Source organism: Tenrec ecaudatus, chromosome 16, assembly GCF_050624435.1.
Source record: "Tenrec ecaudatus isolate mTenEca1 chromosome 16, mTenEca1.hap1, whole genome shotgun sequence".
Taxonomy (NCBI): domain Eukaryota; kingdom Metazoa; phylum Chordata; class Mammalia; order Afrosoricida; family Tenrecidae; genus Tenrec; species Tenrec ecaudatus.
The window spans coordinates 18,658,937-18,686,694 of NC_134545.1; the positions used below are offsets into that span (position 1 = coordinate 18,658,937).

At 44.9% G+C, this 27,758-nt stretch overlaps 1 protein-coding gene across 9 annotated transcripts in view; it reads left to right on the forward strand.

Annotated features, from left to right (window-relative positions):
- The first annotated feature begins 1,504 nt into the window (after positions 1-1,504).
- The window catches only part of LOC142429927 (zinc finger protein 77-like), a 79,875-nt gene continuing 53,621 nt past the window's right edge, over positions 1,505-27,758 (forward strand). For all 9 annotated transcript variants that reach the window (XR_012780442.1, XR_012780444.1, XR_012780445.1 and 6 more), the window contains exons 1-3: positions 1,505-1,610; positions 12,350-12,476; positions 17,951-18,101. The gene's annotated coding sequence lies outside the window, so the exon portion shown is untranslated. The remainder of the gene's footprint in view (positions 1,611-12,349; positions 12,477-17,950; positions 18,102-27,758) is intronic.

Below are 27,758 nucleotides of genomic sequence, written 5' to 3' on the forward strand. Positions count from 1 at the left end.
TTTGAAACAGTCAACTGTGAGTGACTTGAATTGGCCAGCATAATTGTCTGCACCTCAGAACCTTCTGTGTTTTTGATGTGGCACGGCTCTGGGCAGAGGCTGAAGCAGGCTTTATTTTCTGTATAGCATCATGTTGTTCTGTCTTATTGATGTGGGCACGTTCTTTGGGGGCAAAACATCCTCATTTTTTCTGTAAGGATTCTCTGGATGAGCCTTATTACCCTTCTCCCTGGGAATATGTGCCTTCTCTATTGTGAGCTGGGGAGAAGGGTACCAACGGAGTGCCCTGGGCCTCTACTGATGTCTCCTCTCAGGCAAGTTCACTCAATCAACCCACTGGTGGGCAGGATCCCAATGCTGCAACCCTTCTTGATGCTCTTTTGCCTTGGGCTTCCTCCTAAAATCTTATGTTATCTCAGTCGGTGCAGAAATCTCACTATAGTGTATCCATGGATCCTGACGTTTGGGGATCTTGTTCCACTGCAGCCTTAGGCTGCTCCCTCCATCCTCCATCAGATCATTTAGCAGTTTCCAAACTGGCATGTTCTCACTGGGTCCAAGATTGAGATGGTTTTGAGAGGGCTAAAAGCCGAGACATCTGAGGCAAGGAGAAGGAGCACATCTGAGGCACAGAATCCAGCAATTTTCTTTATCTTCCGGTTCTTTTGTGTATTAATTGAGAAAGATGAGCCTTTCTTCATAGGTAAAATTTACATTGGAGAGAAGCCGCAGGGGACCAATCTACTCTGGTCTTTAAGGTGACTAAGTGTCCAAATCAAATCAATGGTTTTGAGTTTTGATTTTGTGCATTAATATAGTTTCATGACACATGTCCTCATGATCAGCACATATTTTTTTCTCTGTTCTCATTACATGATTGTACTGGAATATTCTCGTCTCTCTGCCAAGTTCATGACCCCAGGATCCCTTGTTCTTGCCACCTTTTAGAAATCATTAGTCCCTAAGCCCATGACAAGCAAAGGAGCCCTGGTGATACAGCGTTTACATGCTGCGCTTTTAACCCCAAGGTCAGCAGTTCCAAACCACCAGTAAGTGGTGGTTTTATTGAGAAAGATTGCGGTCTCTTGTGGAAACTCACAAGGCCAGTTCCACCTTTTCCCATCGTGTTGCTATGAGTTGGCATCAATTCCATGGCCGTGAGTTTGTTTCTTCTTTTTGGATGGCGATGGCAGAAAATATACTTCACCCCAGGCTCTTATCAAAAGCCCCCTCAGATCTGTTAGAGCGCTCTCTGATTCCCCCTTCGGCCCCACTCCTGAAAGCTGTTGTGTGTAGCCCCCGACTGTGTGCTCTCTAAACGGTCATGTCTTCATTTCTGCTGTAGCATGTTTAAGCGCTTCTATATAAGCAGGTGGGACCAAGGGAATGCCAGTCCCTCTCCAGACTTTGCCTTCTGCTCTGCGCAGCACGGCTCCTCCCTCCTCCGGGCCTCGCTCCGAGGCCACGCCCCGACGCACAGGCGGCCACGCCCACGACGCTCAGGCCCCGCCCCTCCCGACGCAGGGCTTCTTTCCGCTCGGACGAGGCTACTTCCGGCGGAAGTCACTTCTCCGCCGAGACGCCTCCGCGTGAAGGCCTCAAGAGATGTGGTAGGTGTGTGTTTGTGTCGCTCATTCCACGGGGCGCCCCTAGCCGTTTCCGGGGTCCCTGCAGCCGTTCAAGGCCCCGCACCCCGTCCTCCCCTGGTCCTGGCGCCTCGTGATGTTTAATCCACTCCCGGTCCTTCTCCGACCACTCGGACTTCGGCCCGACGGACTCCGTACCCCCGTTTACCTGCTCGGAGCCCCCCGCGGACCCTGCCTCTCTGTCACTGTGGAAAGGCCCAGCGCGGGATGGGTTCTGACCTTTGAACTGATCCTTCCGTGTGGGGCTGCCCCGAGAGGCCCCTGCCCGCGCTGACCCTTACTGCCAGGGGAGGCCAGCCATGCGGTCGTCAGCCGGTCATATTGTCCCCTAAGCTCCTGTGTGTGGATGCTGAAAGGTCCCTGCTCTTCGGAACTCAGCTTGCGCTGTCCTTTAGGGTGCAGAAACCTCAATCTCAAATATGGTTTAAGGTCAAGGAGGACTTTTGTTCCGTCTTAAAAGAGACAGTCACAGAGACATCATCTGGTTGAGGGAGGCCATTGGCAGGAGTCCAAATAGCTTCTGGGTATTCAAATCGGGAATCTACATGAATGAGGCTTGGGAGAGGAAACACAAATGCATGACTGGTGGCTGATCAATACATCACAGGAAGACCACAGCAGCAGGAACAGGACCAAGAATAGGGCAGTATATTGTCAGATAAGAGATCTTTCAAGATTGGTCCAGGGCCTTCTGGCCAAGGGATTTAGGGCACAACGGATATGGTATGACTGAGGACTGTGACCCCTGCCCTAGGTTGGCTGGAGGGAGATAGAAGGAATGCCCTTTGTTGCCCGCTAAGGTAGTCTGCATCCTTGGTTAATGTCCAGAATTCAAGGAGGCTTCATGTACGCAGGACCCCGCATTGGATGGAGGCCATCACAGCTCTGTGTAAGCGCACGCACTTTCAACAGTTGATTCCAAGTCATACATGCCCTCCATAGCCCTAGAAAACCGGGATGCTCTGAATATAAGCCCTAATACAGCTCCTGAGATTTGTCTCCCAATCACGGCTGAAACTGGACCTGTCCCCTAGGGTGTGCAGAACCCACTTGGAGCTATTTCCTCAACTAAACCTCACCTCAAAGATTGATTTTAATATGGACTGTTTCCTGTCACATTGTGCACACCCCTCCCCACCCCCGTTCATCCCTCTATAGGAATTTCCTTTTTAATCCTCATAATTACAGAATCCAGCAATTTTTTATCTTCAGGTCCTTTTGTGTACTAATTTGAGAAAGATGACCCTTTTTCATGGGTAAAATTTACAGTCTTGGAAATCCACAGGGGACAGATACACTCTGCTGCATAAAGTCTCTGTGCCCTAATTTACTCAATGGTTGTGAATTTTCATTTTGTGCATTAATATAATTTAATGACACATTGCCAGCACATATGTTGTTTTGAGGAATTTCATTCTTTGTGGTGACACAGAATTTAAATTGATCATTTATCAATTAATTATCACTCTAGATACAGAAAGTTTTCCTGAAACCAAGTTGTAAGTCTGTAAACACTTTAATCTTTTTATTTATTTATTTCATTGATAAGTCTGATTCTTGTTCACTCTTATTTGATTTCACTGTGTAAAAATTGTGGTTTAATGGTCCTTTTTGTGTGTGTGGACATCTATCTATCTGATTGCATGTGGAATCTATCTAATTGAAGAATTATCCAAGAATAGAGTTGTTTGGTGTGGTAATATATTGTCTGAACTAAAATGCACTGACGTCTATATGTCACACTGTATCCAAGTGACCTTGATAAAAGGCTGTTTTGTTCTCAGTTGCACTCTGGTGGGTTCTGTTAGTGATGCCATGTGACCTCAGACTCCTCCTATAGGATTGTGGGCTATCGTGTGTGAACAGCTTACCTCACTGGAACACAACTGCTCACCTTTCTTGTAGCCTTCAGTTGTTTCACCCCTGCAGGTATGAGACGCCACATCTCAGATCAAGGGCCAGAGTAGAGTGTCTCCTCTCACTGGTTCTCCCTTCCCCACCACTATTCCTCACTGGCTAAATGGCAGAATGACTTGTCTTTTTTATCAATTTCATAAGCCCAGGCTCCCCAGCACCTGCCACATTTTAGAAATTAGTCATCCCTAAGCACATGACACACACAGGCCCGTTGCTGGTGTAGGGTTTGCATCTTGTGCTTTGAACCCCAAGGTCAGTAGTTCCACACTACCAGTGGCTTTTCTTCAGAAAGACTGAGCTTTTCTATTCCCTAAAGAGTTGCCATCTTGGTCACTCACTAGGGCGGTTCTACCTTTTCCCATACGGTTGCTCTGAGTTCCAATCAACTGGATGGAAGTGAGTTTGTTTTTTCTGAATTGTTTTTGGAAGCACGTGATAGAATATGTACTCAACCCCATGTTCCTATTAAAGGTCTAGCCCAGATCTGCTGGGGCTTACTCTGATTCTCCCTTTATTCCCACTCCTGAGAGCTGTTGTGTGTATCCCTTGACTGTGTGCTCTCTAAACTGTCATCTTTATTTCTGATGTCTCATGTTTTAAGTGGACCTTTATAACCATAGAAACCCCCACCTACTTCCGTGCTTTCACCAGCTGCTCCATCTAAGGGCTGGGTGGTTCCTCCTGCAGCAGATGCTCAGTATTTCCTGCTATAGAAACACAAATTCCAAGTCTGATCATGTGGTGTGTCTTTCTGACCTGAGCTGCTCTCACTGTGTAAACTGTAGTAGGAACTATCAGGTGTAGACCAAGGAGCCCAGCCTCAGTCTCAAAGGCAGTCAGTCCTCTTACCAGGTTGTACAGGTGACCCTCCAGGAATCAGGACAAAGGCCAGAGCTCTATTGTTATTTCCCTTTGAATCCACTCTGACTCATGGTGACCTCTAGTGGTGCAGAGGAGAACTGTTCCTTAGGGACTTCCAGGTGGTGCCTTTTCAGGGAGCCTTGAGGTGGATGTACACTGGCCTCCTCGGCTTGGCCATCAAGCACTTCACTGTGCCACTGAGGGGCCACAGCCAGGCCTTTAGATGAGATGTGGTTCCTCAGCCCAGAAATACACCTGGAGCACGTGCCTTGTGATTTCTTCTTGATTTTATGCTCCCTCTAGAAATGCTTGATGCTGACCCTGTCTTGGTTTAGTGAATCATTTTCTTTCTTCCCTCTTCTTTCAAAGCTTCTTGAATCATCCCGTATTTTACTCTGGAATCCTTCAAGACTTCAACTGCAACTCTAATTTTTCCTTCCTTTTCAGCTCGAGTATATTGCGAATGCTCTTCCCTTTTGGTTTATATATTCCAGGTTTGTCACATCGGTGTGCTGTCTCTCTGACACCTACTATGTTCCTTTTCATTCTTTCCTGTTATAAATGAAATTTTTCTCTTATTGGTGTTCAATGTATCAAAGCTGTTCTTGAGATGGTCTCTAAATGTAAATGGATATACTCAGGGGTCAGACTTTGGCTCTCTTACACTTTGCTGTTGGTTCCTGCCCATAGCAACTATATCTTTGTTCTTTGTTTTTTTACCTTTTAAGATTTCATTTATTTATTTATTTTAATAATTTCATTGGGGGGTTATTATAAATCTTATATAACAAACTATTGTGGCAGCCACTGTGTCTGTCCATCTTTTCAATGTTCTTTGTTCTGTCACCAAACATTTTCTACTAAGCTATTGAGTTCATTACACAGAACTCAGAGACAATATTCATGTTTAAGGTGTTTATTGATGTCATTATTAGGTTGCAATGAAGGTGAGAAATGCTCAAGATAGAGTGTGGGGTAGCCAGCCCCCCACAACTAATCACGAGTTCGGTAGGTGCAATTGTACGGTTAAGATATATATATATATAAAGATTATCATAAAGTCAGAAATGGGAGAGAGAGTCAAAGACGTCAGACACATTTCATGGTAGCATGCTCACCTCAGCCCAATTGGTGGTTCACTTGGAGATGGGAGACTGGAGGGCAGGAGAGAGGGGCAAGGGAAGGAGGACAAGGGGAAAGGAAACTGGAGCAAGGACCCAGGGAGAGAAAAGGGGAGCAGGCAAGAGGAGAGAGTGTTCTTTATTGCTAACCAAGGCTTATATATTTTTTGGGGGATGTGCAGGTCCCCTAATTATAGGTAAAGACAACAGGAAGGAGTTGTACTATAGGTAATACAGTAATGGGAGTGGGAGGAAACTAGGGGTATACAGGCAACAGGAAGGGGGGGTATTGAGGTATGCATATGACAAGATGGGTGGATCCCAGATTCAGGACAGCAGCCTAATTTTGGTTGTGACTGAGCAGGTTTGACCTGTTCTCTGGCTCTCCATGGAAACCATTTATCAGTAGGGTGTGAACCCCACCTACAGTGGACCAGACAGCAGTCTGAATACCTTCAGGGAGAATATTTCTAAGCATCTTATCTCCCACCTCCATGCTGGCAAACAGCCTCTAATGTTTGGCATATCTTTGGTGGGAGACAAAGCTGGGGATGTCTTTTTATATCCCACAGATAGAGTTGTTCCAGTAGTGCCTGTTACAAAGTTCTTTGGGGGTGCTGAGGAGGGCAGGAGGAGCAGCTAATAAACAGCTAGGATGTGCCCCTCTGCTTTAAGCCTCAGAGCAAAGGTATTCACTTCCAGCTCCCATGGGTCTACAAACCCACGTCCCCCAATTATGGGCCTAGATACATCCCCAGCCCCCTGCCACATGCTAGCCCCTGCCCAATTGGACTCAGTGTTACTTTGTGTGTTTCTTGGGGAGCCCAGCCTTCTGAGTCATGCTCCTGCTTCTGGTTCTGCTGCTGCACCTCCTCCATTCCTCTCATGTCCGAGCTCTCTCTGCATCAGGAGGTTCACTGTCTAGACTAGGCATGCCTAGATGCTGCTCATATTCTTGGATGTGGACACTCTAGCGGACAGGGCCTGTGAAGTACATGAACAATGCAAGCCCCTGTTCTGGGATACAGGATCAGCATCTGCCTTTTATGCAGATGTCCTCAGAATGGAACATGACCTTGAGTCTGGGAGGAAGCTCTAGGTAGGGCAAGAGTCAAGGGCCAAGATCCTGGCATTTCCCCCATACTGAACTGTGTCCTTCCATTTCAGGTCCCAGGTGTAGGCAATTGGAGACTAAGGGCGAAGTCCTTGCTCACATCTTACCTCCTGGGTCAGGGTTTTAACCCTTCTGACTGACTGTGGACCACTTATCATTCACTTTTGTCTAAACTACCTAGTGCCTCTGCTTCCACTCCCATCCCTCTCTGAATTGTGTTCTTGAAGTCAAAGAGCTCATTCAACAAGACTTAGAGAAGGTGGAGCTGGGATGGTGAGTCCTACAGGGGAGGGGTGTATGGTAACTAAGGGTGGAGATTGATTGTATGTACTGATGTGCTGTTTACTGCTGGCCCTGAGGTTCCTCGGTAAGGTTAAAAGGTGGCAGAGGAAGCATAGTGTCTGAACTCTAAAAAGCGCCTGGGGTCCCAGCTCAACTGTTAGTGGGCCTTTCCTGTGGGCCCACCACCCAGACCCTGGAGCCATTTGTGTACCAGCTCTAAAACAACAGTTCTACCTCTTCCTCTGTGTGGTGTGGTGGAAAATGGAAGAGCGTTGCTCAAGGTGCTGCCTGTTAGTGGAGTCCTGGGTGGTCTTGGTCCTCTATGAATTCTTCAATGAATGAGGCCCCAGGGACAGCGAGTCCAGTCGGGTCGTGTGTGGGCTCTCCAGATGGATTTGATTTAGAGGGAATGTTATTTCCTGGAGGATTTGCACTGTGTGATGGTAGGCTTGTCTTTCCGGTGTCAGTGCTAACCCAGCCACCCATCCCTGCAGGAGCTCGTGTGAAGTCCCTGTACTTTTCCACCCCTCTCCACAGTGTGGAGGAAAGAATCTGTAGTAAAAGCGTGTTTTCTGCTCGATGCACTCATCATCTGAGGTGATGCATTGAACTTCTTGGCTTTACAGTTCCTGTTTGCAGAACGTTTCTGGAGCAGCTGGCGTTTCCACTGAGCCATTTTCACTTGATTGCATGATAATTTCTCAGATACAGAAAGACACCTCTTTGAATGGATGTAAGAGTGGCAGTTCAGGTAAACCTATTATTTCTTCTCTCCTACACAATAGGTATATTAGAATTTACGCTATTTAAAAAACATATTTGCCTGGACTTTGAGTAACAGGACATAAAAACCATCATTGAGTTAATGCCCACTCATAGCAATCCTGTAGGACAATGCAGACAGACCTCGGTGGGTGTCTGAGACTATAACTCTATGGGAGTAGAAAGCCTCATCTTTTCCCCTCAGAAGGGCTGGTGGTTTCAAACTAATGATGTTACAGTTCTCAGCCCTGTGTGTCACCCAGAAAACGCCTCCCTCCTGCCCCTCAATGATCTCCTTTGTAGTTTTCACATATTTTCAAAGTGTACACTTGCATTCTGTCTACTATTTGGTTTGACCAAGCTTGCTTTCAAAAAACTTCAAACTCACTGCCTTCAAGTTGATTCCAACTAATAGCGACCCTGCAGGACAGGCGACAGCGACTGACCCTGAAGTTGGCAGCTCGACACAGGAGCGACAAGACTCCTCTAGTGATAGAAATGTGAACCCCAGGAAGAGGTTTCCAAAGTTTAGCTAGAGAAGCCTTCTGATCAGACAAGTTCTGGGAAAATAAGGGCTTTCACACGACTTTGTAAATTCCCTCATGGACTGTCTTTCACGTGTTATGCTATTGTTTCACGCTCTTACTGTCAATTGATGACAACTCGTTGCAGTTTAGTTTTGCCTATTTGGATCTCTGCATAGTAAGCGCTAACCCTCCCCCTTGATTCCACGTGGTGATGCAAGTGTGTCAGAGTAAAGCTCCAGTCCACGGGGCTTTCAGTGGCTGGCTTGTCAAATGTTGGTCACACATCTTTCTTCCAGGCACTTGTACTTTACCTTCAACCTCCAACCTCTAACTATTTTTAATTTTTTTTGTTGTTAGCTGAGCACTCTATTTTACACATTATTCAGGGAGTTCACTTAGGGACCCAACCTTAAAGGGAGAGTGCTTCCTGTCAGTGCCTGCCTTGCTGTCTGTGTCGTCAATCAACTACCCTCTGAAACTGGTGGGACCTTTTGAGGGTTGGTATCTTGGTTTAGTCTTTTTTTTAAATCATTTTATTGGGGGCTCGTACAACTCATCACAGTCTATATATACATCCATTGTGTGTCAGGCACAGTTGTACATTTGTTGCCCTCATCATTCTCAAAACATTTGCTTTCTACTTGAGCTCTTGGTATCAGCTCTTCACTTTTTCCCTTCCCTTCCCATTCTCCCTCCCTCATGAACCCTTGATAATTTATAAATTATTATTATTTTGTCATATCTTACACTGTCCGCTTTTCTGTAGATCCTTGTAATCAGTTATATGTAGATCCTTGTAATCAGTTCTCCCTTTCCACCCCACCTTCCCGCCACCCTCCCGGTATCCCCATTCTCACCACCGGTCCTGAGGGGTTCATCTGTCCTGGATTCCCTGTTTACAGTTCCTATCTGTACCAGTGTACATCCTCTGGTCTAGCCAGATTTGTAAGGTAGCATTGGAATCATGATAGTGGTGGGGAGGAAGTATTTAGGAACTAGAGGAAAATCGTATGTTTCATCATTGCTACCCTGCACCCTGACTGGCTCGTCTCCTCCCCACGACCCTTCTGTAGTTTTGTTAGTCTGTTATGTGGTCCTATAGTGATACTTTCTTGGCAAATAGATTAGCGTTCCATGTATGAATTAAGTGTATTTGAATACAGTTGTATATGTGAACTAAGGACCCTGGTGTTGCAGTGGGTTAAACATAGATTGCTGCTGCAAAGTGTGCTATTGAAACTCTCCAAAGTTGTACAGGAAAATGTTGAGAAGCTGCTCCTCATTGTACAGTACAGTACTGTACAGATACACAGTCCTAAAAAGATTTAAAAAGATGTACGGTCCTGGGAATCCTGTAGGGCAGTTGTCCTTTGTCTGATAGGTTTACTATGCGTTGGACTAGATACGTTGACAGGGAGTTATGTGAGGACAAGTGTGGGCCTCATTCTTTACAATTTCTTGATTATTTGTGGCTAAATGTAATTAGATACACATTTTTTGCAAACTTGTGAAGTATAACAAAAATTGTCACTATTGGAAACTGATTTATTGATGGCGGATGGTTGCTTAGGAGCATGGTACATATTTCTTGACCTCAGCCTATTTGGATATTATTTTATCTTTCAGTCTCTATCAGTCTTCTCTGACATCTTTTACCCTTATGAAAACTTAGTTGGTCAAGCTGGGACTTGACTATTCTTAAACATACCAGGCACACTCCCACCTGCTGCCTTCTGGTGTCTTCCCTTCGGGAACAATCTCTTTCCAGCTGCCCATGGGTTAATTCCACCACATCCTTCACCTCACTACTGTTTTCGCTGAATGTAGTTAAACTACAGAGGCTACAGGATGACAGAGTGGCCCACACTGAGGATGCCATTGATAGGTACCCAGAATGATTTCAGGGTAAAAATCCAGGTACAGACTCTCTGTGTGTCCCACACAGTTTTGAAGACAGATGTTTACCTTTGACCTCAGGACCCCCAATTAATTAGAATCATTTAAAGAATACCTTTATAGTTGTTAGATGCCATCAGATTTACTCCAAATTATAGTGACCCTCTGTGCCTGTGGTGGTGTAGTGGGTTATGCACGGGGCTGCTAACACCAACGGCACAGCCTTTGGAGACCAGCAGCTGTTCAGTACAAGGAGGAGGCTTTCTACTGTCGTACCGTGAAAATGTCTCAGAAACCCACGGGACAGTCTAGCATGTCCAAAAGAGTCTCTGTGAACAAGACATGCATCGATGCCTGTTATTTTGTTGAACTGTTTGCTTAATTTTTTTTTTTTAATGCACAACAGAAGTAAGCCCAGTCCTGTGACCTGAATCCTCTGAGTTCAATATGGTCAGCATTATTCTTGGAGACTGAAATGGTGACTGCCTAGCTCGTTGCTTACTGGACCTGAAAGTCTCCATTTGTAGTTGGTATCATAACTACTGCCTGTTTTGCTTTAGTTACTTGCTACTGTATCTCATGCTCCTTTTATTTTTTCCAGTGTCTGAATTTCTGTGTGTACTTATTGCTATAGTGAGCTTTCCCTGTGGAGACGGCCCATGTTGCTTCATTTCCCAGCCATGAAGGGCAGTGGTTCTCTTTGCCTGTATGTTTCCAGTTGTTGTAGTTGTTGAGCATCTCAACGCTAAATGAGCATGTGCAAACCCTTCACAGGTAACCCCCATGTTGGTGGGATTTCCTTAAAAAACAAGGGTTCCCTGATCAGTGGTCCCTCAAATGAACATTTTGTTTCTTTCTACACTAGCTCACAAAATATAGATACCCTAAAGATGATAGATAGATAGATAGATAGATAGATAGATAGATAGATAGATAGATAGATAGATAGATAGATACCCTTAAGGAGCTGATACCAAGGGCTCACGTAGAAAGAAAACGTTTTGAGAATGATGATGGCAACAAATGTACAAATGCGCTTGACACAATGGATGGATGTATGGAATGTGATAAGTGTTGTATGAGCCCCCAATAAAATGATTTAAAAATAGATAGATACCCTGAGTTACTGCTTATCCCCACCTGTGCTCACAGACTCGATGATCATGTGACACTGTCTTTTTGTTCTTGTTAGTTGGCTGTGGAATCTGTTTCAACTCATAGCCGCTCCACCTATGCAGGATAGAACCACTCCAGAGGTTAGGAAAGCCATGAGCCCTCAGAACTGAGGGATTTTGTTTTGTTTTTTTTGGTTTGTTCAATACTGTATCTGCTTTGCCTGCGTGCCAGTATTACCTAAATCAATTTACTAAATGACAAGCCAGATGGAAGGGCTTGAAGGGAAGCAGTCTTGCCTGAGAAAAGTGGCCTGCTAGGAGAATGAGGTCCAGGTTGTCTGAACTGAATAGACTGTTTCCTTTACTTTTTCTCTCTACTACACAGCGGATCAACTGGGTTATCTCTGCGATTGATGATACAAACAAAAGGCTTATGAACAGAAATGTAGTTGCCAGGAATTTAGTGTGAGCCACACGGACCAGCATACTGTCCCTGACTCAGCAACTTAGCTTTCGAGCGACACTGACCATCTGCTTGAGAGAGGCAGGGGACTCAGTAGAGCTCTTGTGGCCAAATCTTTTTGGAAATTCCTTCAAACATCACAGTTGCTCAATAAATGCAAACTTGTATCAGGAGTATATTGTAGGAACAGAACCCTATTGGTTCCGTAGTTTACTTGATTAGTGTTTAACCCTTACCTCCATGGTTCAACATACCAGTTATCCCAAGAAAGCAGTGAGTGTGAAAATAGGGCTTTTATTCTAGAGCATGTTTGCCTGTGTTCTTATGTTAGGTGTTCTGACTACTCTGACCATTAAAGATAGACAGGAATAATACTGAGTTGGTCACAGACAATCTCTGGAGAGAGACGGTCATTGTGCTAGATGTTCAGTCTGTGGGATGGCATGTAAAGAACCAGGAAGTGAGTCTAAACAGTGATGGAATGAGGCTGATAGCTTCCCCCTGGTGGTCTTCCTTAGCAGAACACAGAACCCTGTGTCTGATGTCCATAAAGTCTCGGTTTCTAGAACTGTCATCCTCGCCCCTCCTTTCACTTACTGGAGTTCACTGTACCTGGCTGAACTAGCATGTGTGGGCTGTTTTTAGGACACCTTGGCTGTTGAAGACGTGGCTGTGGACTTTTCCCAGGAAGAGTGGGCCTTGCTGGATCATTCCCAGAGGAAACTCTACAGACACGTGATGATGGAGACTTTGAGGAACCTGGCCTCAGTGGGTATGGATGCTTTTTTGTTTTGAAATAAGTCATCCCCATTGATAGTATTCCAGTACGTGCTCCAAATAATGGGAATACCTCGTTAAATATGACAAATGTAGCCATTTCCTGTCTGCCGCTCGCATGGCCTGGCTTCTCCATACGTGCAAAGCTCTCACTATATAAAGCTAACTCCTTACTGCATTGTGACTCAGAGCTTGAAGTTTAAGCAATAAATATTAACACTGATTTCATGGGTGCACCGAAGAGACTTGCATTTGGGGCCTTGTGAAGACTGTGTTTGTTACCCGTTTGCCATGATCATTTTGCTGGTACTGAATTTACCCATGTCTGAATTTCAGCCCTTGAAGGACAAAGTATTTTCTTGGCGTCAAGGAAGTGGTGTTACCTTCTTAGCTTTTTCTATTGCGTGCCTTTCTTCATGAGCAGCCCGTCAGCTACACCTCTTAGACACCATCCTGCGCCAGAGTGTTGGGGCTGTTGGAACCTGGGTTGTCTAGAGAAACAACCATTGACAGTCATATATGTAGAAGAAAGAGCTTTATATCAAGAAGCAATATTTGATCAAAAGGCTATCCCAGCCTCGTGTAACTGATGTCCATGGGCCCCTTGCTAGCAGGAGCCCTCCGTATACCCACGTGGTGCAGGCTGATGGTGCAGACTGGTGAAGCAAGTTGCAGGGAGGCTGAGTCGGTGGCAAATGCCAGGTTGACAGCGGAGCTCTGGGTCGAGCAGCCCACACAGGGGCTACCCATGAATGGAAGCCCAGAGCCCCAGCCAGCAGTAAGAGAGAAGAAAAGTTGTCCCTTCTCATCTCTCTTACATATAGAATGTCATACCTCAAGGAGGCACCAACCGGCTGCCACCTGGTTGAAAGGTTTGGTTCCATCCCTGCCTCAACACAGGTACAGTCAAGTTGACATAAAATCAAAGGCCACAAGGGCTCTAGAAGAAGGGATCTTTTGAAAGACCACATTTGTGTGAAGGGGTGAGCTCTCAGCACAGAGTGGGGAACAGTTACTTGTGTGGTGAGGCATAGGTGCTTCACAGATACCCATCTGGCCTTGCTGTTCTAACTTGTACCATTCCTGATGTTGCCGCCAGACCAGCAACGTCCGAGATCTCCTGTCCCCATTTCAGCCCAAGACAAAGACGAGGTGGATTTAGGAAACGGAGTTTAGTCAGAAAGGAGGGACTAGAGGAAACAGTGGGGTTTCATCCCTAGAAACCCCTTCAAATTCAACTAAGAGCAAATTACATATCCTCAACTGTGCGACAGAAACAAATTCCCACAATGACCACAGCAGAAGATTGTGGTTGTTGCTGTTCGATGCCATCAAGCTCTGTCCGACCTGTAGTGATCCTGCGCACAATAGAACTAAACCCTGCCGGTCCTGCGCCCTGCGCAGAATTGGTCCCAGGCCTGCGCCCATTGTAGCAGCCACCGTGTCAGCCCATCTCGTGGAGGGCCACCCACTCCTTCAGCGTCTCTCTCTTCCCACAGCACAGTGTTCTTCTCTAGGAATTACACTTCTCCGGATGCCATCTTTAAAGGCTCACCATCCTTGCTTGTAAGGAGGACTTTGTCCGTATTTCTTCTCCAACAGATCAGATTGTCCTCTTAGCGGTCAGTCCATGGTGCTCTCCAGAACCATGATTCCAGTGCACTGACTCTTCTTCACTCTCCTTTAGACAATATCCAACCTTCCCTTGCATTTCAGGCAATTGAAAAAGCCGTGGATTGTGTCCGGGGCTCAGTATAGCATTCTCCGTATCCCATGCTTAGTCCTCAATGTAGCATCCTTGCTTTTCTGTACTCTGAAGAGGTCTGAGCAGCAGACTCTCGTACTGCAACTCGTCTGCTGATCTTTGGATGGCTGCTTCCATGAGCATCGATGGCGGATCCAAGCCAGACAAAGTCCATGACGACGTCACCGTCATCTCCATTGATCAGGATGTTACCTATTGGCTTATTTGTGAGGACGTTGGTCTTTACATTGAGGGGTAATCCATACTAAAAGCTGCGATCCTTGATCGTCAGCAAGTCCGTCAGATCCTTGTTACTTTAAGCAAGCGAGGTTGTGTCACTGGCTTTTGCTAGGTGTCTGGTAAGCCTCCTTCCATCCTAATGCCACAGTCTTCTTCAGAGTACCTAGCTTCTCCGATGATTTGCTCACATACAGATTGATCAAGTATGGTGCGAGGATACAGGTGACACAGGCCTTTGCTGATTTTGAGCCGTTCAGTATGTCATTGTTGCGTTGTCACAGCTGCCTCTGGATCCTGTGTAAGTCAGAGCACAAGGAGCTGCTCTGGACTTGGCATTCTTCTCATGGTTATTATCCACAGTTCATTATGTTCTACACAGCCAGGTGTCTTCGTGTAGTTAAGAAAACACGAGCAAACATCTTTCCGGTCTTCTCTGCTTTGAGCAAGATCCATCTGACACCAGCAATGATGTCCCTTATTCGTAGTCCTCTTTTGAATCTGTCCTGACCCTCACACAGCTCCCTCTCAGTGTACTGGTTGGTGCAAGCATTGTTGGATGATCGTCAGCAACATTTCACTCGAATGTGGGTCACTTTTCTCTGGAATGGGTGCAAATATGGATCTCTTTGTGTCTGTTGGCCAAGAGCTGTCTTCCCAGTTTCCTTGCACAGATGGATGAGTGCTTCCAGTGCTTCATGAACTTGCTGAAACATGTCACGTGTTACTCTATGCCTTCATGCGGCTTTGTGTTCCTCTAATACTTTCAGTGCACCACGACCCTCTTCCTTTGTCCCCAGTGATTCTTACTCACATGCTCAGTGCTGACATGGTGCAGTGTTGACTAGTTCCTTTGTGTACTATGACTGTATCCTTTTCATCTTTAGATGCTTCCTGTGTCAGTCAAGATTTTGCCCATAGAGTGTTTGAGTATTACAACTTCGGGTGTGAAGCACCCTTGAGTTCTTTCAGTTTAGATAACATACTTCTGTCCTTCAGTTTTCATTTTCTAATTCCATGTCTTTACCTATTTCATTATAATGTTTAACTTTGTCCTCTCAAACTACCTTTGTAATGCCCATTCAGCTCCTTGACTTCATATTTTCTTGCATTTGTTTTAGCTATACTCTGTGATTAAGAGCACTTTCAGATATTGTTCTGTCATCCATTTTGATCCGTTCTTGCTCTCCTGTGTCATTTCATGTGTTTCCTGAGTCTGAAGTGCACTTTATAGGTTGGTCTCAGGAATACGGGCTATAACAGACTTAAGACTTGATCTGACCGGGGCTGGGACATTCCCACAGTATTCAATTGTTCTTGTATACATTGCTCTTTCTTACACTCATATGTGTGTCTATGAATTTGTTTCTCTAGTCTATCCAGACTAACACAGAGCCTGAGGCACAAATTTTGCAGTGATCCTTCTCAGTCCCAAATTTTCCTTTAAAATTTGCTTGTACATTTTGTGCCTCATCATTCTCAAAACATTTTCTTTCTACTTGAGACCTTGTTATCAACTACTTTTCCCCATCCTGCCTCCCTCAAGAACCCTTAATAATTTATCATTTTTTTTCATATCCTACACCAGGATTGTCAAATGGTGGCCCATGGGCCGCATTTGGCACCCAAGGTAATTTTTTGTGGCCCATGATGCTCTGAAATAAAATGAAGATAGAAAAAAATTCTTATGAAGAAAATAGCATTTAGGAGAGATCGAGGCAATACTGTACACTCAATTCCCTTGTTACATTTTATTTGAGAACATCGTGGGCCACAAAAAATCAACTCTGGGAGGTTGGGTGGAAGGGCGGGGGTGGGGGCAGCAGGAAATGGGGAACTAATAACGATGAATCCAAGGATGAAGAAAATTAAAATAAACTACCTGTGGGGTGGAATGCGGCTGCAGGCTACCAGTTTGACACCCCTGTCTTACACTTCACCCACTATTCTGTTTACCGTCCCCCAGGGAGAGGGTTATATATCGATCCTTATGATTTCTTCCCCCTTTGTCCTCCACTTTCCCCTTCCCCTCCCACTATTGTTATTCTCATTATTGGTTCTGAAGGGTTTATGTGTCCTGGGTACCCTGTGTTGGTAGTTCTTATCTGTACCAGTGTATGTGCTCTGGTTTAGCCAGGTTTGTGGGGTAGAATTGGGATCATGATAGTGGGGCCGGTGGGGGAGAGCATTAAAGAACTAGAGGAAAGTTGTAGGTTTCATCAGTGCTCTCCTGCACCCTGACTAGCTGGTGCCCATTTTATTTTTGATGCCTCCCAGTTTTTCTAGATTCGCACTTATATATTTTTTTATCTTTACAAATTAATTTGGAATATATAATTGTGTTTTTTTAAAAACATTTTATTAGGGGCTCATACAACTCTTATCACAATCCATACATATACATACGTCAATTGCATAAAGCACATCAGTACATTCTCTGCTCTCATCATTTTCAGAGCATTTGCTCTCCACATAAGCTCTTTGCATCAGGTCCTCTTTTTTTTCCCCTCCCTCCCCGCTCACCCCCGCCCCCCTCACTTAACACATTCTAAGTTCTTATTATTTGCAGAGTTTTACAGCTCTTCCCTCTTCCATTGAGTCATGCCCCATTAGCAAATGAAGATCCAAAAATGCCAGTCCTTTAGGCTCTCCTCCATTCACATCACAAGGGCAGACTCTGCTTTGAGCAAGCAGCTCCTCTGCAGGCACTGTCTCCCACGGTGATCTGCTTCTGTTCATCAGGCTCCAGTACCTGAGGGTGTTTCACAGGTGTGCAAAGGGTTTCAGCAGCTACTTCCTTCTAAGTAAGGAGGCAATTTCTTTGTCACTGTCTGTTCTTAGTCTGGAAGGTCCTATGAATCCTGTTCACTTAAAGTGGCCCTGCTGGCATTGCAGTAGCCTCATGCATTCTTGCTAATCCACATTGGTCCATGCGTCAGTGTGTAGCCTCAACAGATCACCTCCTCTGAGGTCGCTAAATGGGACTTACTTACTGCCTACCACTTTCTCTTAAAGCCTCTCTTAAAGTCTCTGCGGTCCAGCATCCCTACAGATTGAGCCTAAGACGGATGTTCTCTGTTGGGTGGGTGGAGGGAGGAGAGTCACCCTTTGGATTTTTAACAAACTAAATCTTCAATTATTTCATATTTGCAATGTTTGGATTAATAGCAGGTTAACTCTTTAACCCCCTCTTTCACTAACACACCTGTGCTCTAGAGAATGGCCATGCGCTTCTATAATTCCCTGTGGATTGTGTCCAGGACCTTTCTCTGTAGCCCTTCTCATGAGCCTCTCTCTGTGTGTCAGCACTCTCAATCTTCATGGGAGTATTTTCCAGTCAATTTCACTTTGATCACTGCCAAAGTATTTAAACCACAAAGTGGGTTTTGTATGTTTTTTTCCCCCTCACAGCTCTTCTTTCCCCTCTGAATAATGCCTTTCCTTTTTTGTTTTTATTTTGTCAACCACAACTTGTGTCATTGGGTCAGTTTCCCAAAACCTTGATGATGGAGAAAAGCTGTCCCCTGCAAATACAGTAGTACAATTCTTGGAAAATGGCGCCTGGTTCTCCTTGGTAGGAGAAGCGTGTGAAATTCATGTCACTAAAGACCCGGGTAACAAGCAGAACACTTGTGAGAGGTGAGTATCATTCACTCTAGATAGCAGTGCTTCAAAGGGAATCTGAAGGCAGAGTGATGACATGGAAATATTTCTGTCCTGTTGGTCATTAACTAGTGGGAAAATGGAATGCAAAGATAATAACGTTATCCAGGAGGTTTGGAAAACCTTTTGGTTATATAAGTACACGTATGTGCATGTGTATCTCTATACACACATAGATAGCTAGCTAGCTAGCTAGACAGACAGACAGTAGCCATCAGAGTGCAGACTGTGAAACCCTCTGCTGTTGAGTGCTATGAATCACGGCAGTGCCACTCAGTGTGTGGAAGCCATTACCCATTCACATTTGGGTGAGCATCAGTCCTTTCTGCCGTCCAGCTTCATTTGCATAGTGGTTTCAGGTTCAACTGCTAACCTCAAGGTCTGCCTATTGAATCTACCATCTACCCCTCAGGAAATAATGGGACTTTCTACTCGCGTGAACAGTTACAGTTTTGGAAATACACTTTGACAGTTCTACCCTATCCCACAGGGTCTCTATGAGTGGACATGGACTCTTATGACTTACTATGTGTGTGTAGGTGTGAATATATATAAAAGACTGTGTCTGTATATAGTACTTCTAATATTATGTTTCAAGAAATTTCACACTATAATTCTTAATCTAAGTGGGAAACATATTAAATAGTTAAAACTTAGTTCAATGGTATACAATTAGAAATCCCTCCAAAAAAACAATAACAAGAACAAAAAGAAACCCCACCTGATAGCAATAGAGTAAAATAGGAAGTTCTCTGTGAGATGATGTAATCTTTGAGCACTGAAACAATTCAAAGGGAAAATACATGGAAAAGGGGCATGCGGCGGGAAGGAAGTGGTGTTAACCCAAAAACCTGGTCCATAGTAACCAGCATAGACGCTATCACTGTTTACTCAACAGTAAATATATTCTTTTCTGTGGTTCAAGTACACCCAGAAATTTATAAGAAAAAAGGGCTTCTTCAAATAGAAAATAATTTAACAACAAAGATGAAATGCTAGCCTTCCTAAAGGCTGTTTGCCTGCCTCCAAAATGAGCTGTCATCCACTGGAGCAGCCACCACAGGGATGAGTGGGGAAAGATTTGTTGACAATTTAGCCAACTTGGCCGCTCAAAAGGCAGCTCTAAAGCCAGTTAATAGTCCTTCCTGCCAGCCGGCACTTTCAGTTGTTGAGGTTGGTGATCCTGGCATGGCCCGAATCTTAATGAAAGACCTGGCAGAAGAATTCACTCTTGCTGATGTCATGGGAGACAAACTGAAGGGCGAAATGATGGATCTCCAGCATGGCAGCCTTTTTAATTGAACACCAAAAACTGTCGCTGGCAAAGAATAGGATCGAAATGCAAATTCCACCTTGGTTATCATCACAACCAGAGAACGTCAACCGGGGAGAAAGTGACCTTCATTTGGTCCTATGCAACGTGAACATCTTCATACTCATCATTCTTACCGTCCTCAAGCATAGCCCAATCTGCACATTGACTAGTGCTTCTAATTCAGTGGCTATCCTTACCTAGGAGGCTTGGAAATTACGTGGCTTCCCAAGGAACGGTGTTACGGCACTGGTTGCAGTCTGGATTCAGCGAGGTTCCATTACTCAAGGGGGGGGGGTGTCATGGCTGGGTCCTTAGGGGTCACAGGGGCTCTGCTGTGCCCTGTGGGAAGGCAGTGAATGTTGCTTATGTCTCCCTGAAAAGCCTGCACCCTGCGTTAGGACTGATGGAGCTAGTGATAAGTGGAAAGAGTTCCACACACAGGTGGTCGACAGGTGCTTCTGAGGTGAGCAAACTGAAAGGCTATCCTTCCTGAGCCATTGGGCTGTCTGAGGCTGAATTGGCAGAAAGTAATGAAGAATCTTAGGCGGTTAGATCTGATTCCTACCATGGTTAAGGGACTCTGAAATTAAGAGCAATGTCTTCCTGAGTTTCCCATGCATCTTGGTAGAAAACAGAATCTCAGATGTGTTGACTGTGACTCTGACTCCCGAGGAAGAGGCCCCGATAAAGAAAATTGCACATGCACGTGGGAATCCAAAGAGAGCTGCAGTTTTACAGTCTTCTCTTGTACCACTTGTCCGCCTCTTCTCCAAATGGACTGTAGTTGACGGATGGACATGTTGTTCTTTTTATCTGATTTGTGTATAAAGCAGTAGAAGAGGAGAAGCAAATAGTTTCCTAAAGTCAGACCTGGGGATGGTCCATAAAGCCTGGCACCTGTTTCATAAAATGAATAATACTTATCATGTGTAGTTCCATACTGGTTAGTAGAAAATAGTTCTGCCACTTCTGAGACACTGCTGCCAATGTGTTCACCTTGTGTGATATAAGTTCTGGTACCTTTTTTATTATTTTATTAGGGCTCATACAACTCATCACAATCCATACGTACATCAATTGTGTAAAGTATATTTGTACGTTCATTGCCCTCATCATTCTGAAAACATTTGCTCTCCACTTAAGCCATTGGCATCAGCTCCTCATTCCCCCCACCCAGCCTTCCCGCTCCCCGTTCCCTCATGAACCCTTGATAATTTATAAATTATTATTTTGTCATATCTTACACTGCCCGACATCTCCCTTCACCCACTTTTGTATTATCCAGCCTCCACAGAGGAGGTTATATGTAAATCCTTGTAATCGGTTCCCCTTTTCCACCCTACCCTCCCTCCACCTTCCTGGTATCTCTGCTCTCGGAACTTGCCCTGAAAGGATCATCTGTCCTGGATTCCCTGTGTTTCCAGGTCCTATCTATTATAGTGTTCATCCTGTAGTCTAGCCGGATTTGTAAGGTAGAATTGCAATCATGACAGTGTGGGTGAGGAAGCATTTAAGAATTAGAGGAAAGTTGTATGTTGCACCCTGACTGGGTCATCTCCTCCCCTGTAAAGGGATGTCCACTTGCCTACAAATGGGTCTTGGATCCCCCATCAGCACTCCCCCTTATTCACAATGATTTGATTTTTGTTCTTTGATACCTGATGCTTTGATACCTTGTAATCAAACAGGATAGCATACTTTGTCCATGTGGGCTTTGTTGCTTCTGAGCTAGATGGCCGCTTGTTTACCTACCTTCAAGGCTCCAGACCCCAGACACTATATCGTTTTCTTTTTTTTTCACCCGCGACACACTGTATCTTTTGATACCAGGCACCATCAGCTTTCTTCACCACATTTGCTTATGCACCGACTTTGTCTTCAGCGATCATGTTGGGAAGGTGAGCGTCATGGAATGTCAGTTTAATAGAACTAAATATTCCTGCACGGAGGGAGTACTTGAGTGGTGAACCTATGTCCATCTCCTACCTTAATATTAAGCCTATAAATATATGCACATAGATTGATTTCCCCATCCTCATATATAAATATATTAACATATTGACATGCCTTTATTTAGACCTCTATAAATGCCCATTGCCTCCTTGCTCTTTCCTCTATTTCCTTTACTTTCCCCTTGTCCCACTGTCATGCTCAGTCTTCACTTGGGATTCAGTAATTCCTCTTGGTTACATTACCCTTGATCACGTACCAGATTTCCTATACCCTCCTCCCACCCATTTGGATTATCTGTTATTTCCTTGTCCCTAGGTTTGTTAACACCACTTCCTTCCCCCCCCCCCCCACCTCCCTCTCTTCCATGTCCCCCTAGAACTTTTGGTCTGATGGTTTCTCCTCCAGATTGTTGAGCCAGCCTATTTTATCTGGACAGACCACAGAGATAATAACATGCACAAAAACATGACAGGGCAAAACAAAGCATCAAAAGAAAACAAAAAGCCAATGACAAAAAAACAACAACAAAGAGAACCCTGTAGGTAGTTCAAGGACTGTTTGTTAGCATTTAGGAGTATTTTCCAGGCGCATCTGATGGGGGGCCAAGCCCTGGCCCAAAGTTTATTTTTGGTATTCCTTGGGGACGTCATTGCGTTGTCCCCTTGCTGTTCTATTGCATGCTCTTAGTGTTTTGCCTCTTTGTGGTGGGATCAGATCGGGCACAATTCCCTCAGTGTGTCTCCAGTGTTGTTTCCTATAGGGTTATGGGTCAGTGAGGGGTGTCATGTCTCATAGTGGGGGCGGCCATATGTTCTTGTCTGTGAATTGGCTGCACTGAGTGGGAATATTGTCCTCAAGGCTTGATGGGCCAGGATATGGTCCAGTCTCTCCTACCCCTCATTTGCGCCCGTGTGCTCTGATCAGACATGTCCCTCTCCCTGAGCTGCAGCTTCAGTGCTGTCCTCTGAAATAAATTCTTCTGGGTGGAGAGGCAGGTGTCCACGTAGTTGGGATTGGGGCTGGCCCCTCAGAGCTCTCCATTGGAGCCCTACTCCATGCCACCGTGTTGCATTCACATCTTGGAGCACCAGGTTGAAGTCTGCACTTCTGGGACCTTTCCTCAACATGCCAAGTCCACCTCTTCCCCCCAATCACATCTTGAGCTCTAATGCGTAAATACAACATCGCATGTCTTCTGTATAACTCTCTTAGCAGATCTTATTTTGTGTACAATATTTATCAAAGTAGAGTATTTTTCCATTAAATGTAAAAAATCTACGTATGACCAACCTAATCTGTTATCCTAACTAAAATAAGCCATGAACAGCTAAAACAAACATTGAAGCTGAAGTTGCAAGATTCTATGGTGAAAATACAGAATAATGCAGGAAACATCAAGAAAAGAGAGAAATAATACATCGTCACTGCACCAAATAGAACTAGTTGAGAGTCCACCATTTCCAGAGACAGCGTGTGAGGAAGGAGCAATGACTGAAGGTAGAAGTTCCACCTGCTCTGAACATAGCAGCCAAATCAAGGCTCCCGGACTCGATGCAACACCAAGTGAAATGGTTCTGTGAGCTGATGAAGCACTGGAAACACTCATCTTAGCCAGAATTTGGAAACAGCAAACTGACCTGGAGAAATCCATTTGGGGGCCCATTGCAAAGAAAGGTCACCCACAGAATGCTCAAATCATACAACATTGACATCACTTGAAAGCAGTATTTTGTTGAAGAATATCCGATGTGGAATAGAGCAGTATATGGACAGGGATCTTCCAGAGGTTCTGGCTGGATTCAGAGGAGTATATGGAAGGAGCCCTGGTGACTTGGTATTTACACATTGGGCTGTGATCCACAGAAGAGTATATGGAGGATGGTATGTCATTGCTGAAATCAGATGGGTCTTGGCTGACAGCAGAGACCACTAGAAAGACTTTTACTTGTGGTTTATTGACTATTCGACTGCATTTCATGATGTGGACAACAATAAACTCTGCATAATCTTGAGAAGAAAGAAATTTCTAGAACACATGATCGTGCTCATGGGGACCTGGTACATGGATCCAGATGCAGTTTTGAGAAAAGGATAAGGGAATACTGCCTGGTTTAAAATCAGGGAAGGTGTGCTCGACATTATGCCTCCTCCCATACTTAGTCTGTATGTTGAGAAGATCAGAAAAGATGAGCTATACCAAGAAAATTGTGACATCCAATTTGGTGAAGGCTTATTAACAACCTGCAATATGAAGATGCCATAACCTTGCTCGCTGAATAAAAGTGAGGAGGACTTGAAAGACTTGCTGATGAAGACCGAGGATTGCAGCCTTCAGTGTGGATTAAAGTTCATTGTAAAGCAGACTTAACTCCTCACAACTGCAACAATATGTAGTGTCAAGATAAATGGAGAAAAGGTTGAAGTTGTCAAGGATTTTGTCTTCCACAATCAAGGCTCATAGAAGCAGCAGTCAAGCGATTAAGCTACATATTGTATTTGTGAAATCTGCACAAGACCTCTTTAGAGTACGGAAAAGCGGGGATGTTACTTTGAGAACTGAGGTGTGCAGACCCAAACCCTGCTATATCTCATCGACTCATATCAGTGAGAAAGTTGGACACTGAGTAAGGGAGTTCAAAGAAGAATCCATGCATTTGGATTATGATGCTGGACAATATTGAACGTAGCATGGACCGCTCAAAAAACAACCAGACCTGTCTTGGAAGAAGCACAGCCAAAGCGCTCTTGGGTGGCAAGGATGGCCAGACGTAGTCTTCCATACTTGGGACATATTGTCAGCAGTGACCAGAGGTTGGTAAAGTGGAGGGGCAGTGAAAAAGAAGCAGACCCTCAAGGAGATGGGTTGACAGTGTGGCTGTCCCAGTGGGCTCAGGTCTAGGAACAACTGCAAGGAGACTGCCAGACCATGCAGTGTTTAGATATGATGTGCCCAGTCCCTATGCATAAAGGCCATGGGATGGCAGCTAATAAAAACAACAACCAACCATGATACCACATTCTTCTTTATATAAGCCACCTCCTCTGACGATTTGCACAGCTTTCAGAGTGATCAAGTATGGTGAAAAATTACAACAGTGATGCACACCTTTCCTGACTTTACACCATGGATCCTTTCTTTATTGCATTAGCACAACTGCCTCTTGATCCAAGAACGCGTTGCATACGAGTACAAGCTAGTGTTGTGGAATTCCCATTCTTCTCAAGGTAATCCATTGTTTATTGTGGCCTACATAGTCCAATGCCTTGGCAGAGTCAAGAAAACTCAAGTAAACATATTTCTGGTAGCCTCTGCTTTGAACCAAGCAATGATCTCCCTTTTCCCAAGTCCTCTTCTAGGTCTGTCCTGAACCTTTGTCAATTGCCTCTCAAAGTATTTCTGCAATTGTTGTTGGATGTTCTACATCAAACTTGATCACATGGATTATCAGTGATACTGTTCTATAGTTTGAGCATTCTGTTGGGTCCCCTTTTTTCAGATGGATTTAAATATGGATCTCTTCTAGATAGCTGCCCAAGTAACTGTCTTCCAAAAATTGTGGCAAAGACTGGTGAATGCTAGTGCTTCATCAGCTGGCTGAGACATTTCAGTTGGCCTTCCATCCATTCGTGGAGCCTTCTTTTGGGCTCATGTATTCAGTGCAGCTTGAGCTTCTTCTGTCAGGACCATGTTTTATGGTTATATATGACCTGGAATGGTAGACTGTCCATTTGTACCATGATCATTTATTCTTTTTTTTAATCATTTTATCGGGGGCTCATATAACCTTTATCACAATCCATACATACATCCATTGTGTCAAGCACATCGTATATATGTTACCATTATCATTCTCAAAGCATTTGCTTTCTACTTGAGACCTTGGTATCAGCTCCTTATATTTTTCTTCTTTTTTATTGTTTTATTGGGGGCTCGTACAATTCTTAGCACAATCCATACATCCATCCATTGTGTCAAGAACAAATGTATTCTTTCCATCTTCTGTCGATGCTTCCTAAGCCATTCAATATGTTGCCCTTAGAACCTTTCAAGACTGCAACTCCAGGCTTGACATTTTTCTTCACTTCTTTCAGTTTAACTTGTGCTAAGTAGGTTCTCCTCCTTTGGTTTTCTGAGTGTAGGTTTCTCCATGTTGTATTTTATTTTTGGCTTTTTCTTCTCGAGCTGCCTTCGGCCTCCATCCATCCTTCCTGTGATCTTAGCTGCTCTGAGATTGAGAGCAAGGTTCAGAATGTCATGTGACGTCCACTTTGATCCTTCCTCTCTTTCCTGTCTATTTAGTGACCTCTATCTTTCTTCGTGAAGGATGGTTTTAATGTTCCCCGCACCCCCTTTCCTGCTGTCGTGTCTTTTGTCATTAATGTTTAATGCATCAAATCTCTTAGAGATGTTTTTGGAATTCAGATGGACAGCCTTGAGTTCCTCCGTTGGCCCTCTTGGACTTGTTTTCATTTTCTTCCGGTTTCAGGCAAAAGGAATCAGAGGAAGGCTCTAGGAGGCCAAGTTACGGATAGAGGCATAAGCGTAAGTCTTTACATATGGAAATACATTGATCCATAAAAATAGCAGTATTGCCTTAAGTTCATATATTTATATGAAAATACACTGAGGTTGTGGATGGACCTTGGACCACAGCTCATACCCTCCCTCAATACTGGAACACTTTGTTCTAATAAACTGGCATTTTGTGTTTTTCCTCACCCCAAGACAAAAGATCACTGAAGACTAAATGGGTACATGTGCAAATGTGCTGAATTGAGCAGAGCGTGCTGGTATTAAAAGACATAGCATCTGGGGCTCTTAAAGGCTTCAAGTTAAGCAAGTGGCCATCCAGCAATGAAGCAACCACATGGAAGAAGCACAGCAGCTGGTGTGATTACGAGGTGTCCTTGGGTCCTGGTAAAAGACATCAGAGGATCCCTAACAAACTAATAAAAACATTGTTGAGAACCAGGGACTTGGAGCAAAAACCCCAAACTCATCTGTAGACAATAGAACATCCCCCTACACAGGTGTTTCAGGGAAGGGATGTTAATCACGGGATTCCATTTCATTTCTGACCCATTTCAATTTTCCTGCATCCATCCTTTGTCCATTCCACTTCTGATCATTAGCAATTTTTCCCCATGTTTTATAATCGTTTTATCAGGAGTTCATACAGTAAAATCCATCTTTCGTCAAACCATCCTTTTCATAATTGTGCTCTTAAAGAACCATCTGTGGGCAGTCGGTTTGACAACAGCAATCCCAATCGTCAGAACAGAATTTATGTTGTTTTTTAAAAATATCATTTTATTAGGGGCTCATACAACTCCTATCACAATCCATACATACATCAATTGCATAAAGCACATTTGTACATTCTCATCATTCTCAAAACATTTTCTCTCCACTTAAGCCCCTGGTACCAGGTCCTCATTTTGTTTCCCTCCCTGGGTTGTTCCCCTGAGCACATGAAGATCCTGAAGTGTCCTCTCCGACAGGAACTAATGGCTTCCTCTTTCTCGCAGAAACCTGAAGACTTAGAAGTGAACCCTAACAGCCCAATGAGATTCCCTCTGGAGGACCAAGCAATGGCCAGGTCTCAGAAGGGGGAGCTAGGCCCTTTCCTCCCCAAACTGGGCCTCACTCTCAGGATATCCCTACTCCTCCCCTTTCCCTGCGCCCCTCCTGAAGCCTCTCCCTCCCGGGCCCCTCCATCACTTGCAGACACCCCTTTTCCATGATTCAGTTTCCTGCTAAACTTCCATTTGAGCTGGGAAGTCTTCCCTGGAGGTCATTGGAAAGGTAGGTGCCTCCTTGCATCGTGAGGTTGATAGGTCGCCTGGTGTCCCCTGCGGACCCAGCGCCCACAGTTGTTCTCGGGGTCCCTGCAGGGCTGGAAGTGCCTGCTCTGCATTTGTCCGCGGTCCCGGGGCATCAGGACCTGCTCTGACCTTTCCGGTGCCACCCACTACCAGCTGAGTCCCAGCGTCTCTGACGCTGGGCCTCAGCTCTCCGACCCCCTTTGTCCTGCAGCCACACGAGGACCAGCCAGGCGGGCCTTTATCCCTGGGAGGCCAGCCATGCGGTCCTCAGAGCACCATCCTGTCCTCCAAGAGCCTGACTGTGTGCGCCCTAATGGAGGTCAGTCCCTAAGGACAGGGACGCGGGGGTGCCTGGAATGCGGCGTCCACGCGCGGTGCGTCCACCCTCGTGGTCAGGGTTAGAAACAATCCAGACAGACCGAGCGTCCTGTTCCCGAAGAGCTCGTTTCAGAAACAGACAAGGGCAGTTCTACCTTTTCCCAAAGGCTTGCTCTGAGGTGGCCTCAGCTCGGTGGCAGTGCGATTACTTTGTGTGGAAG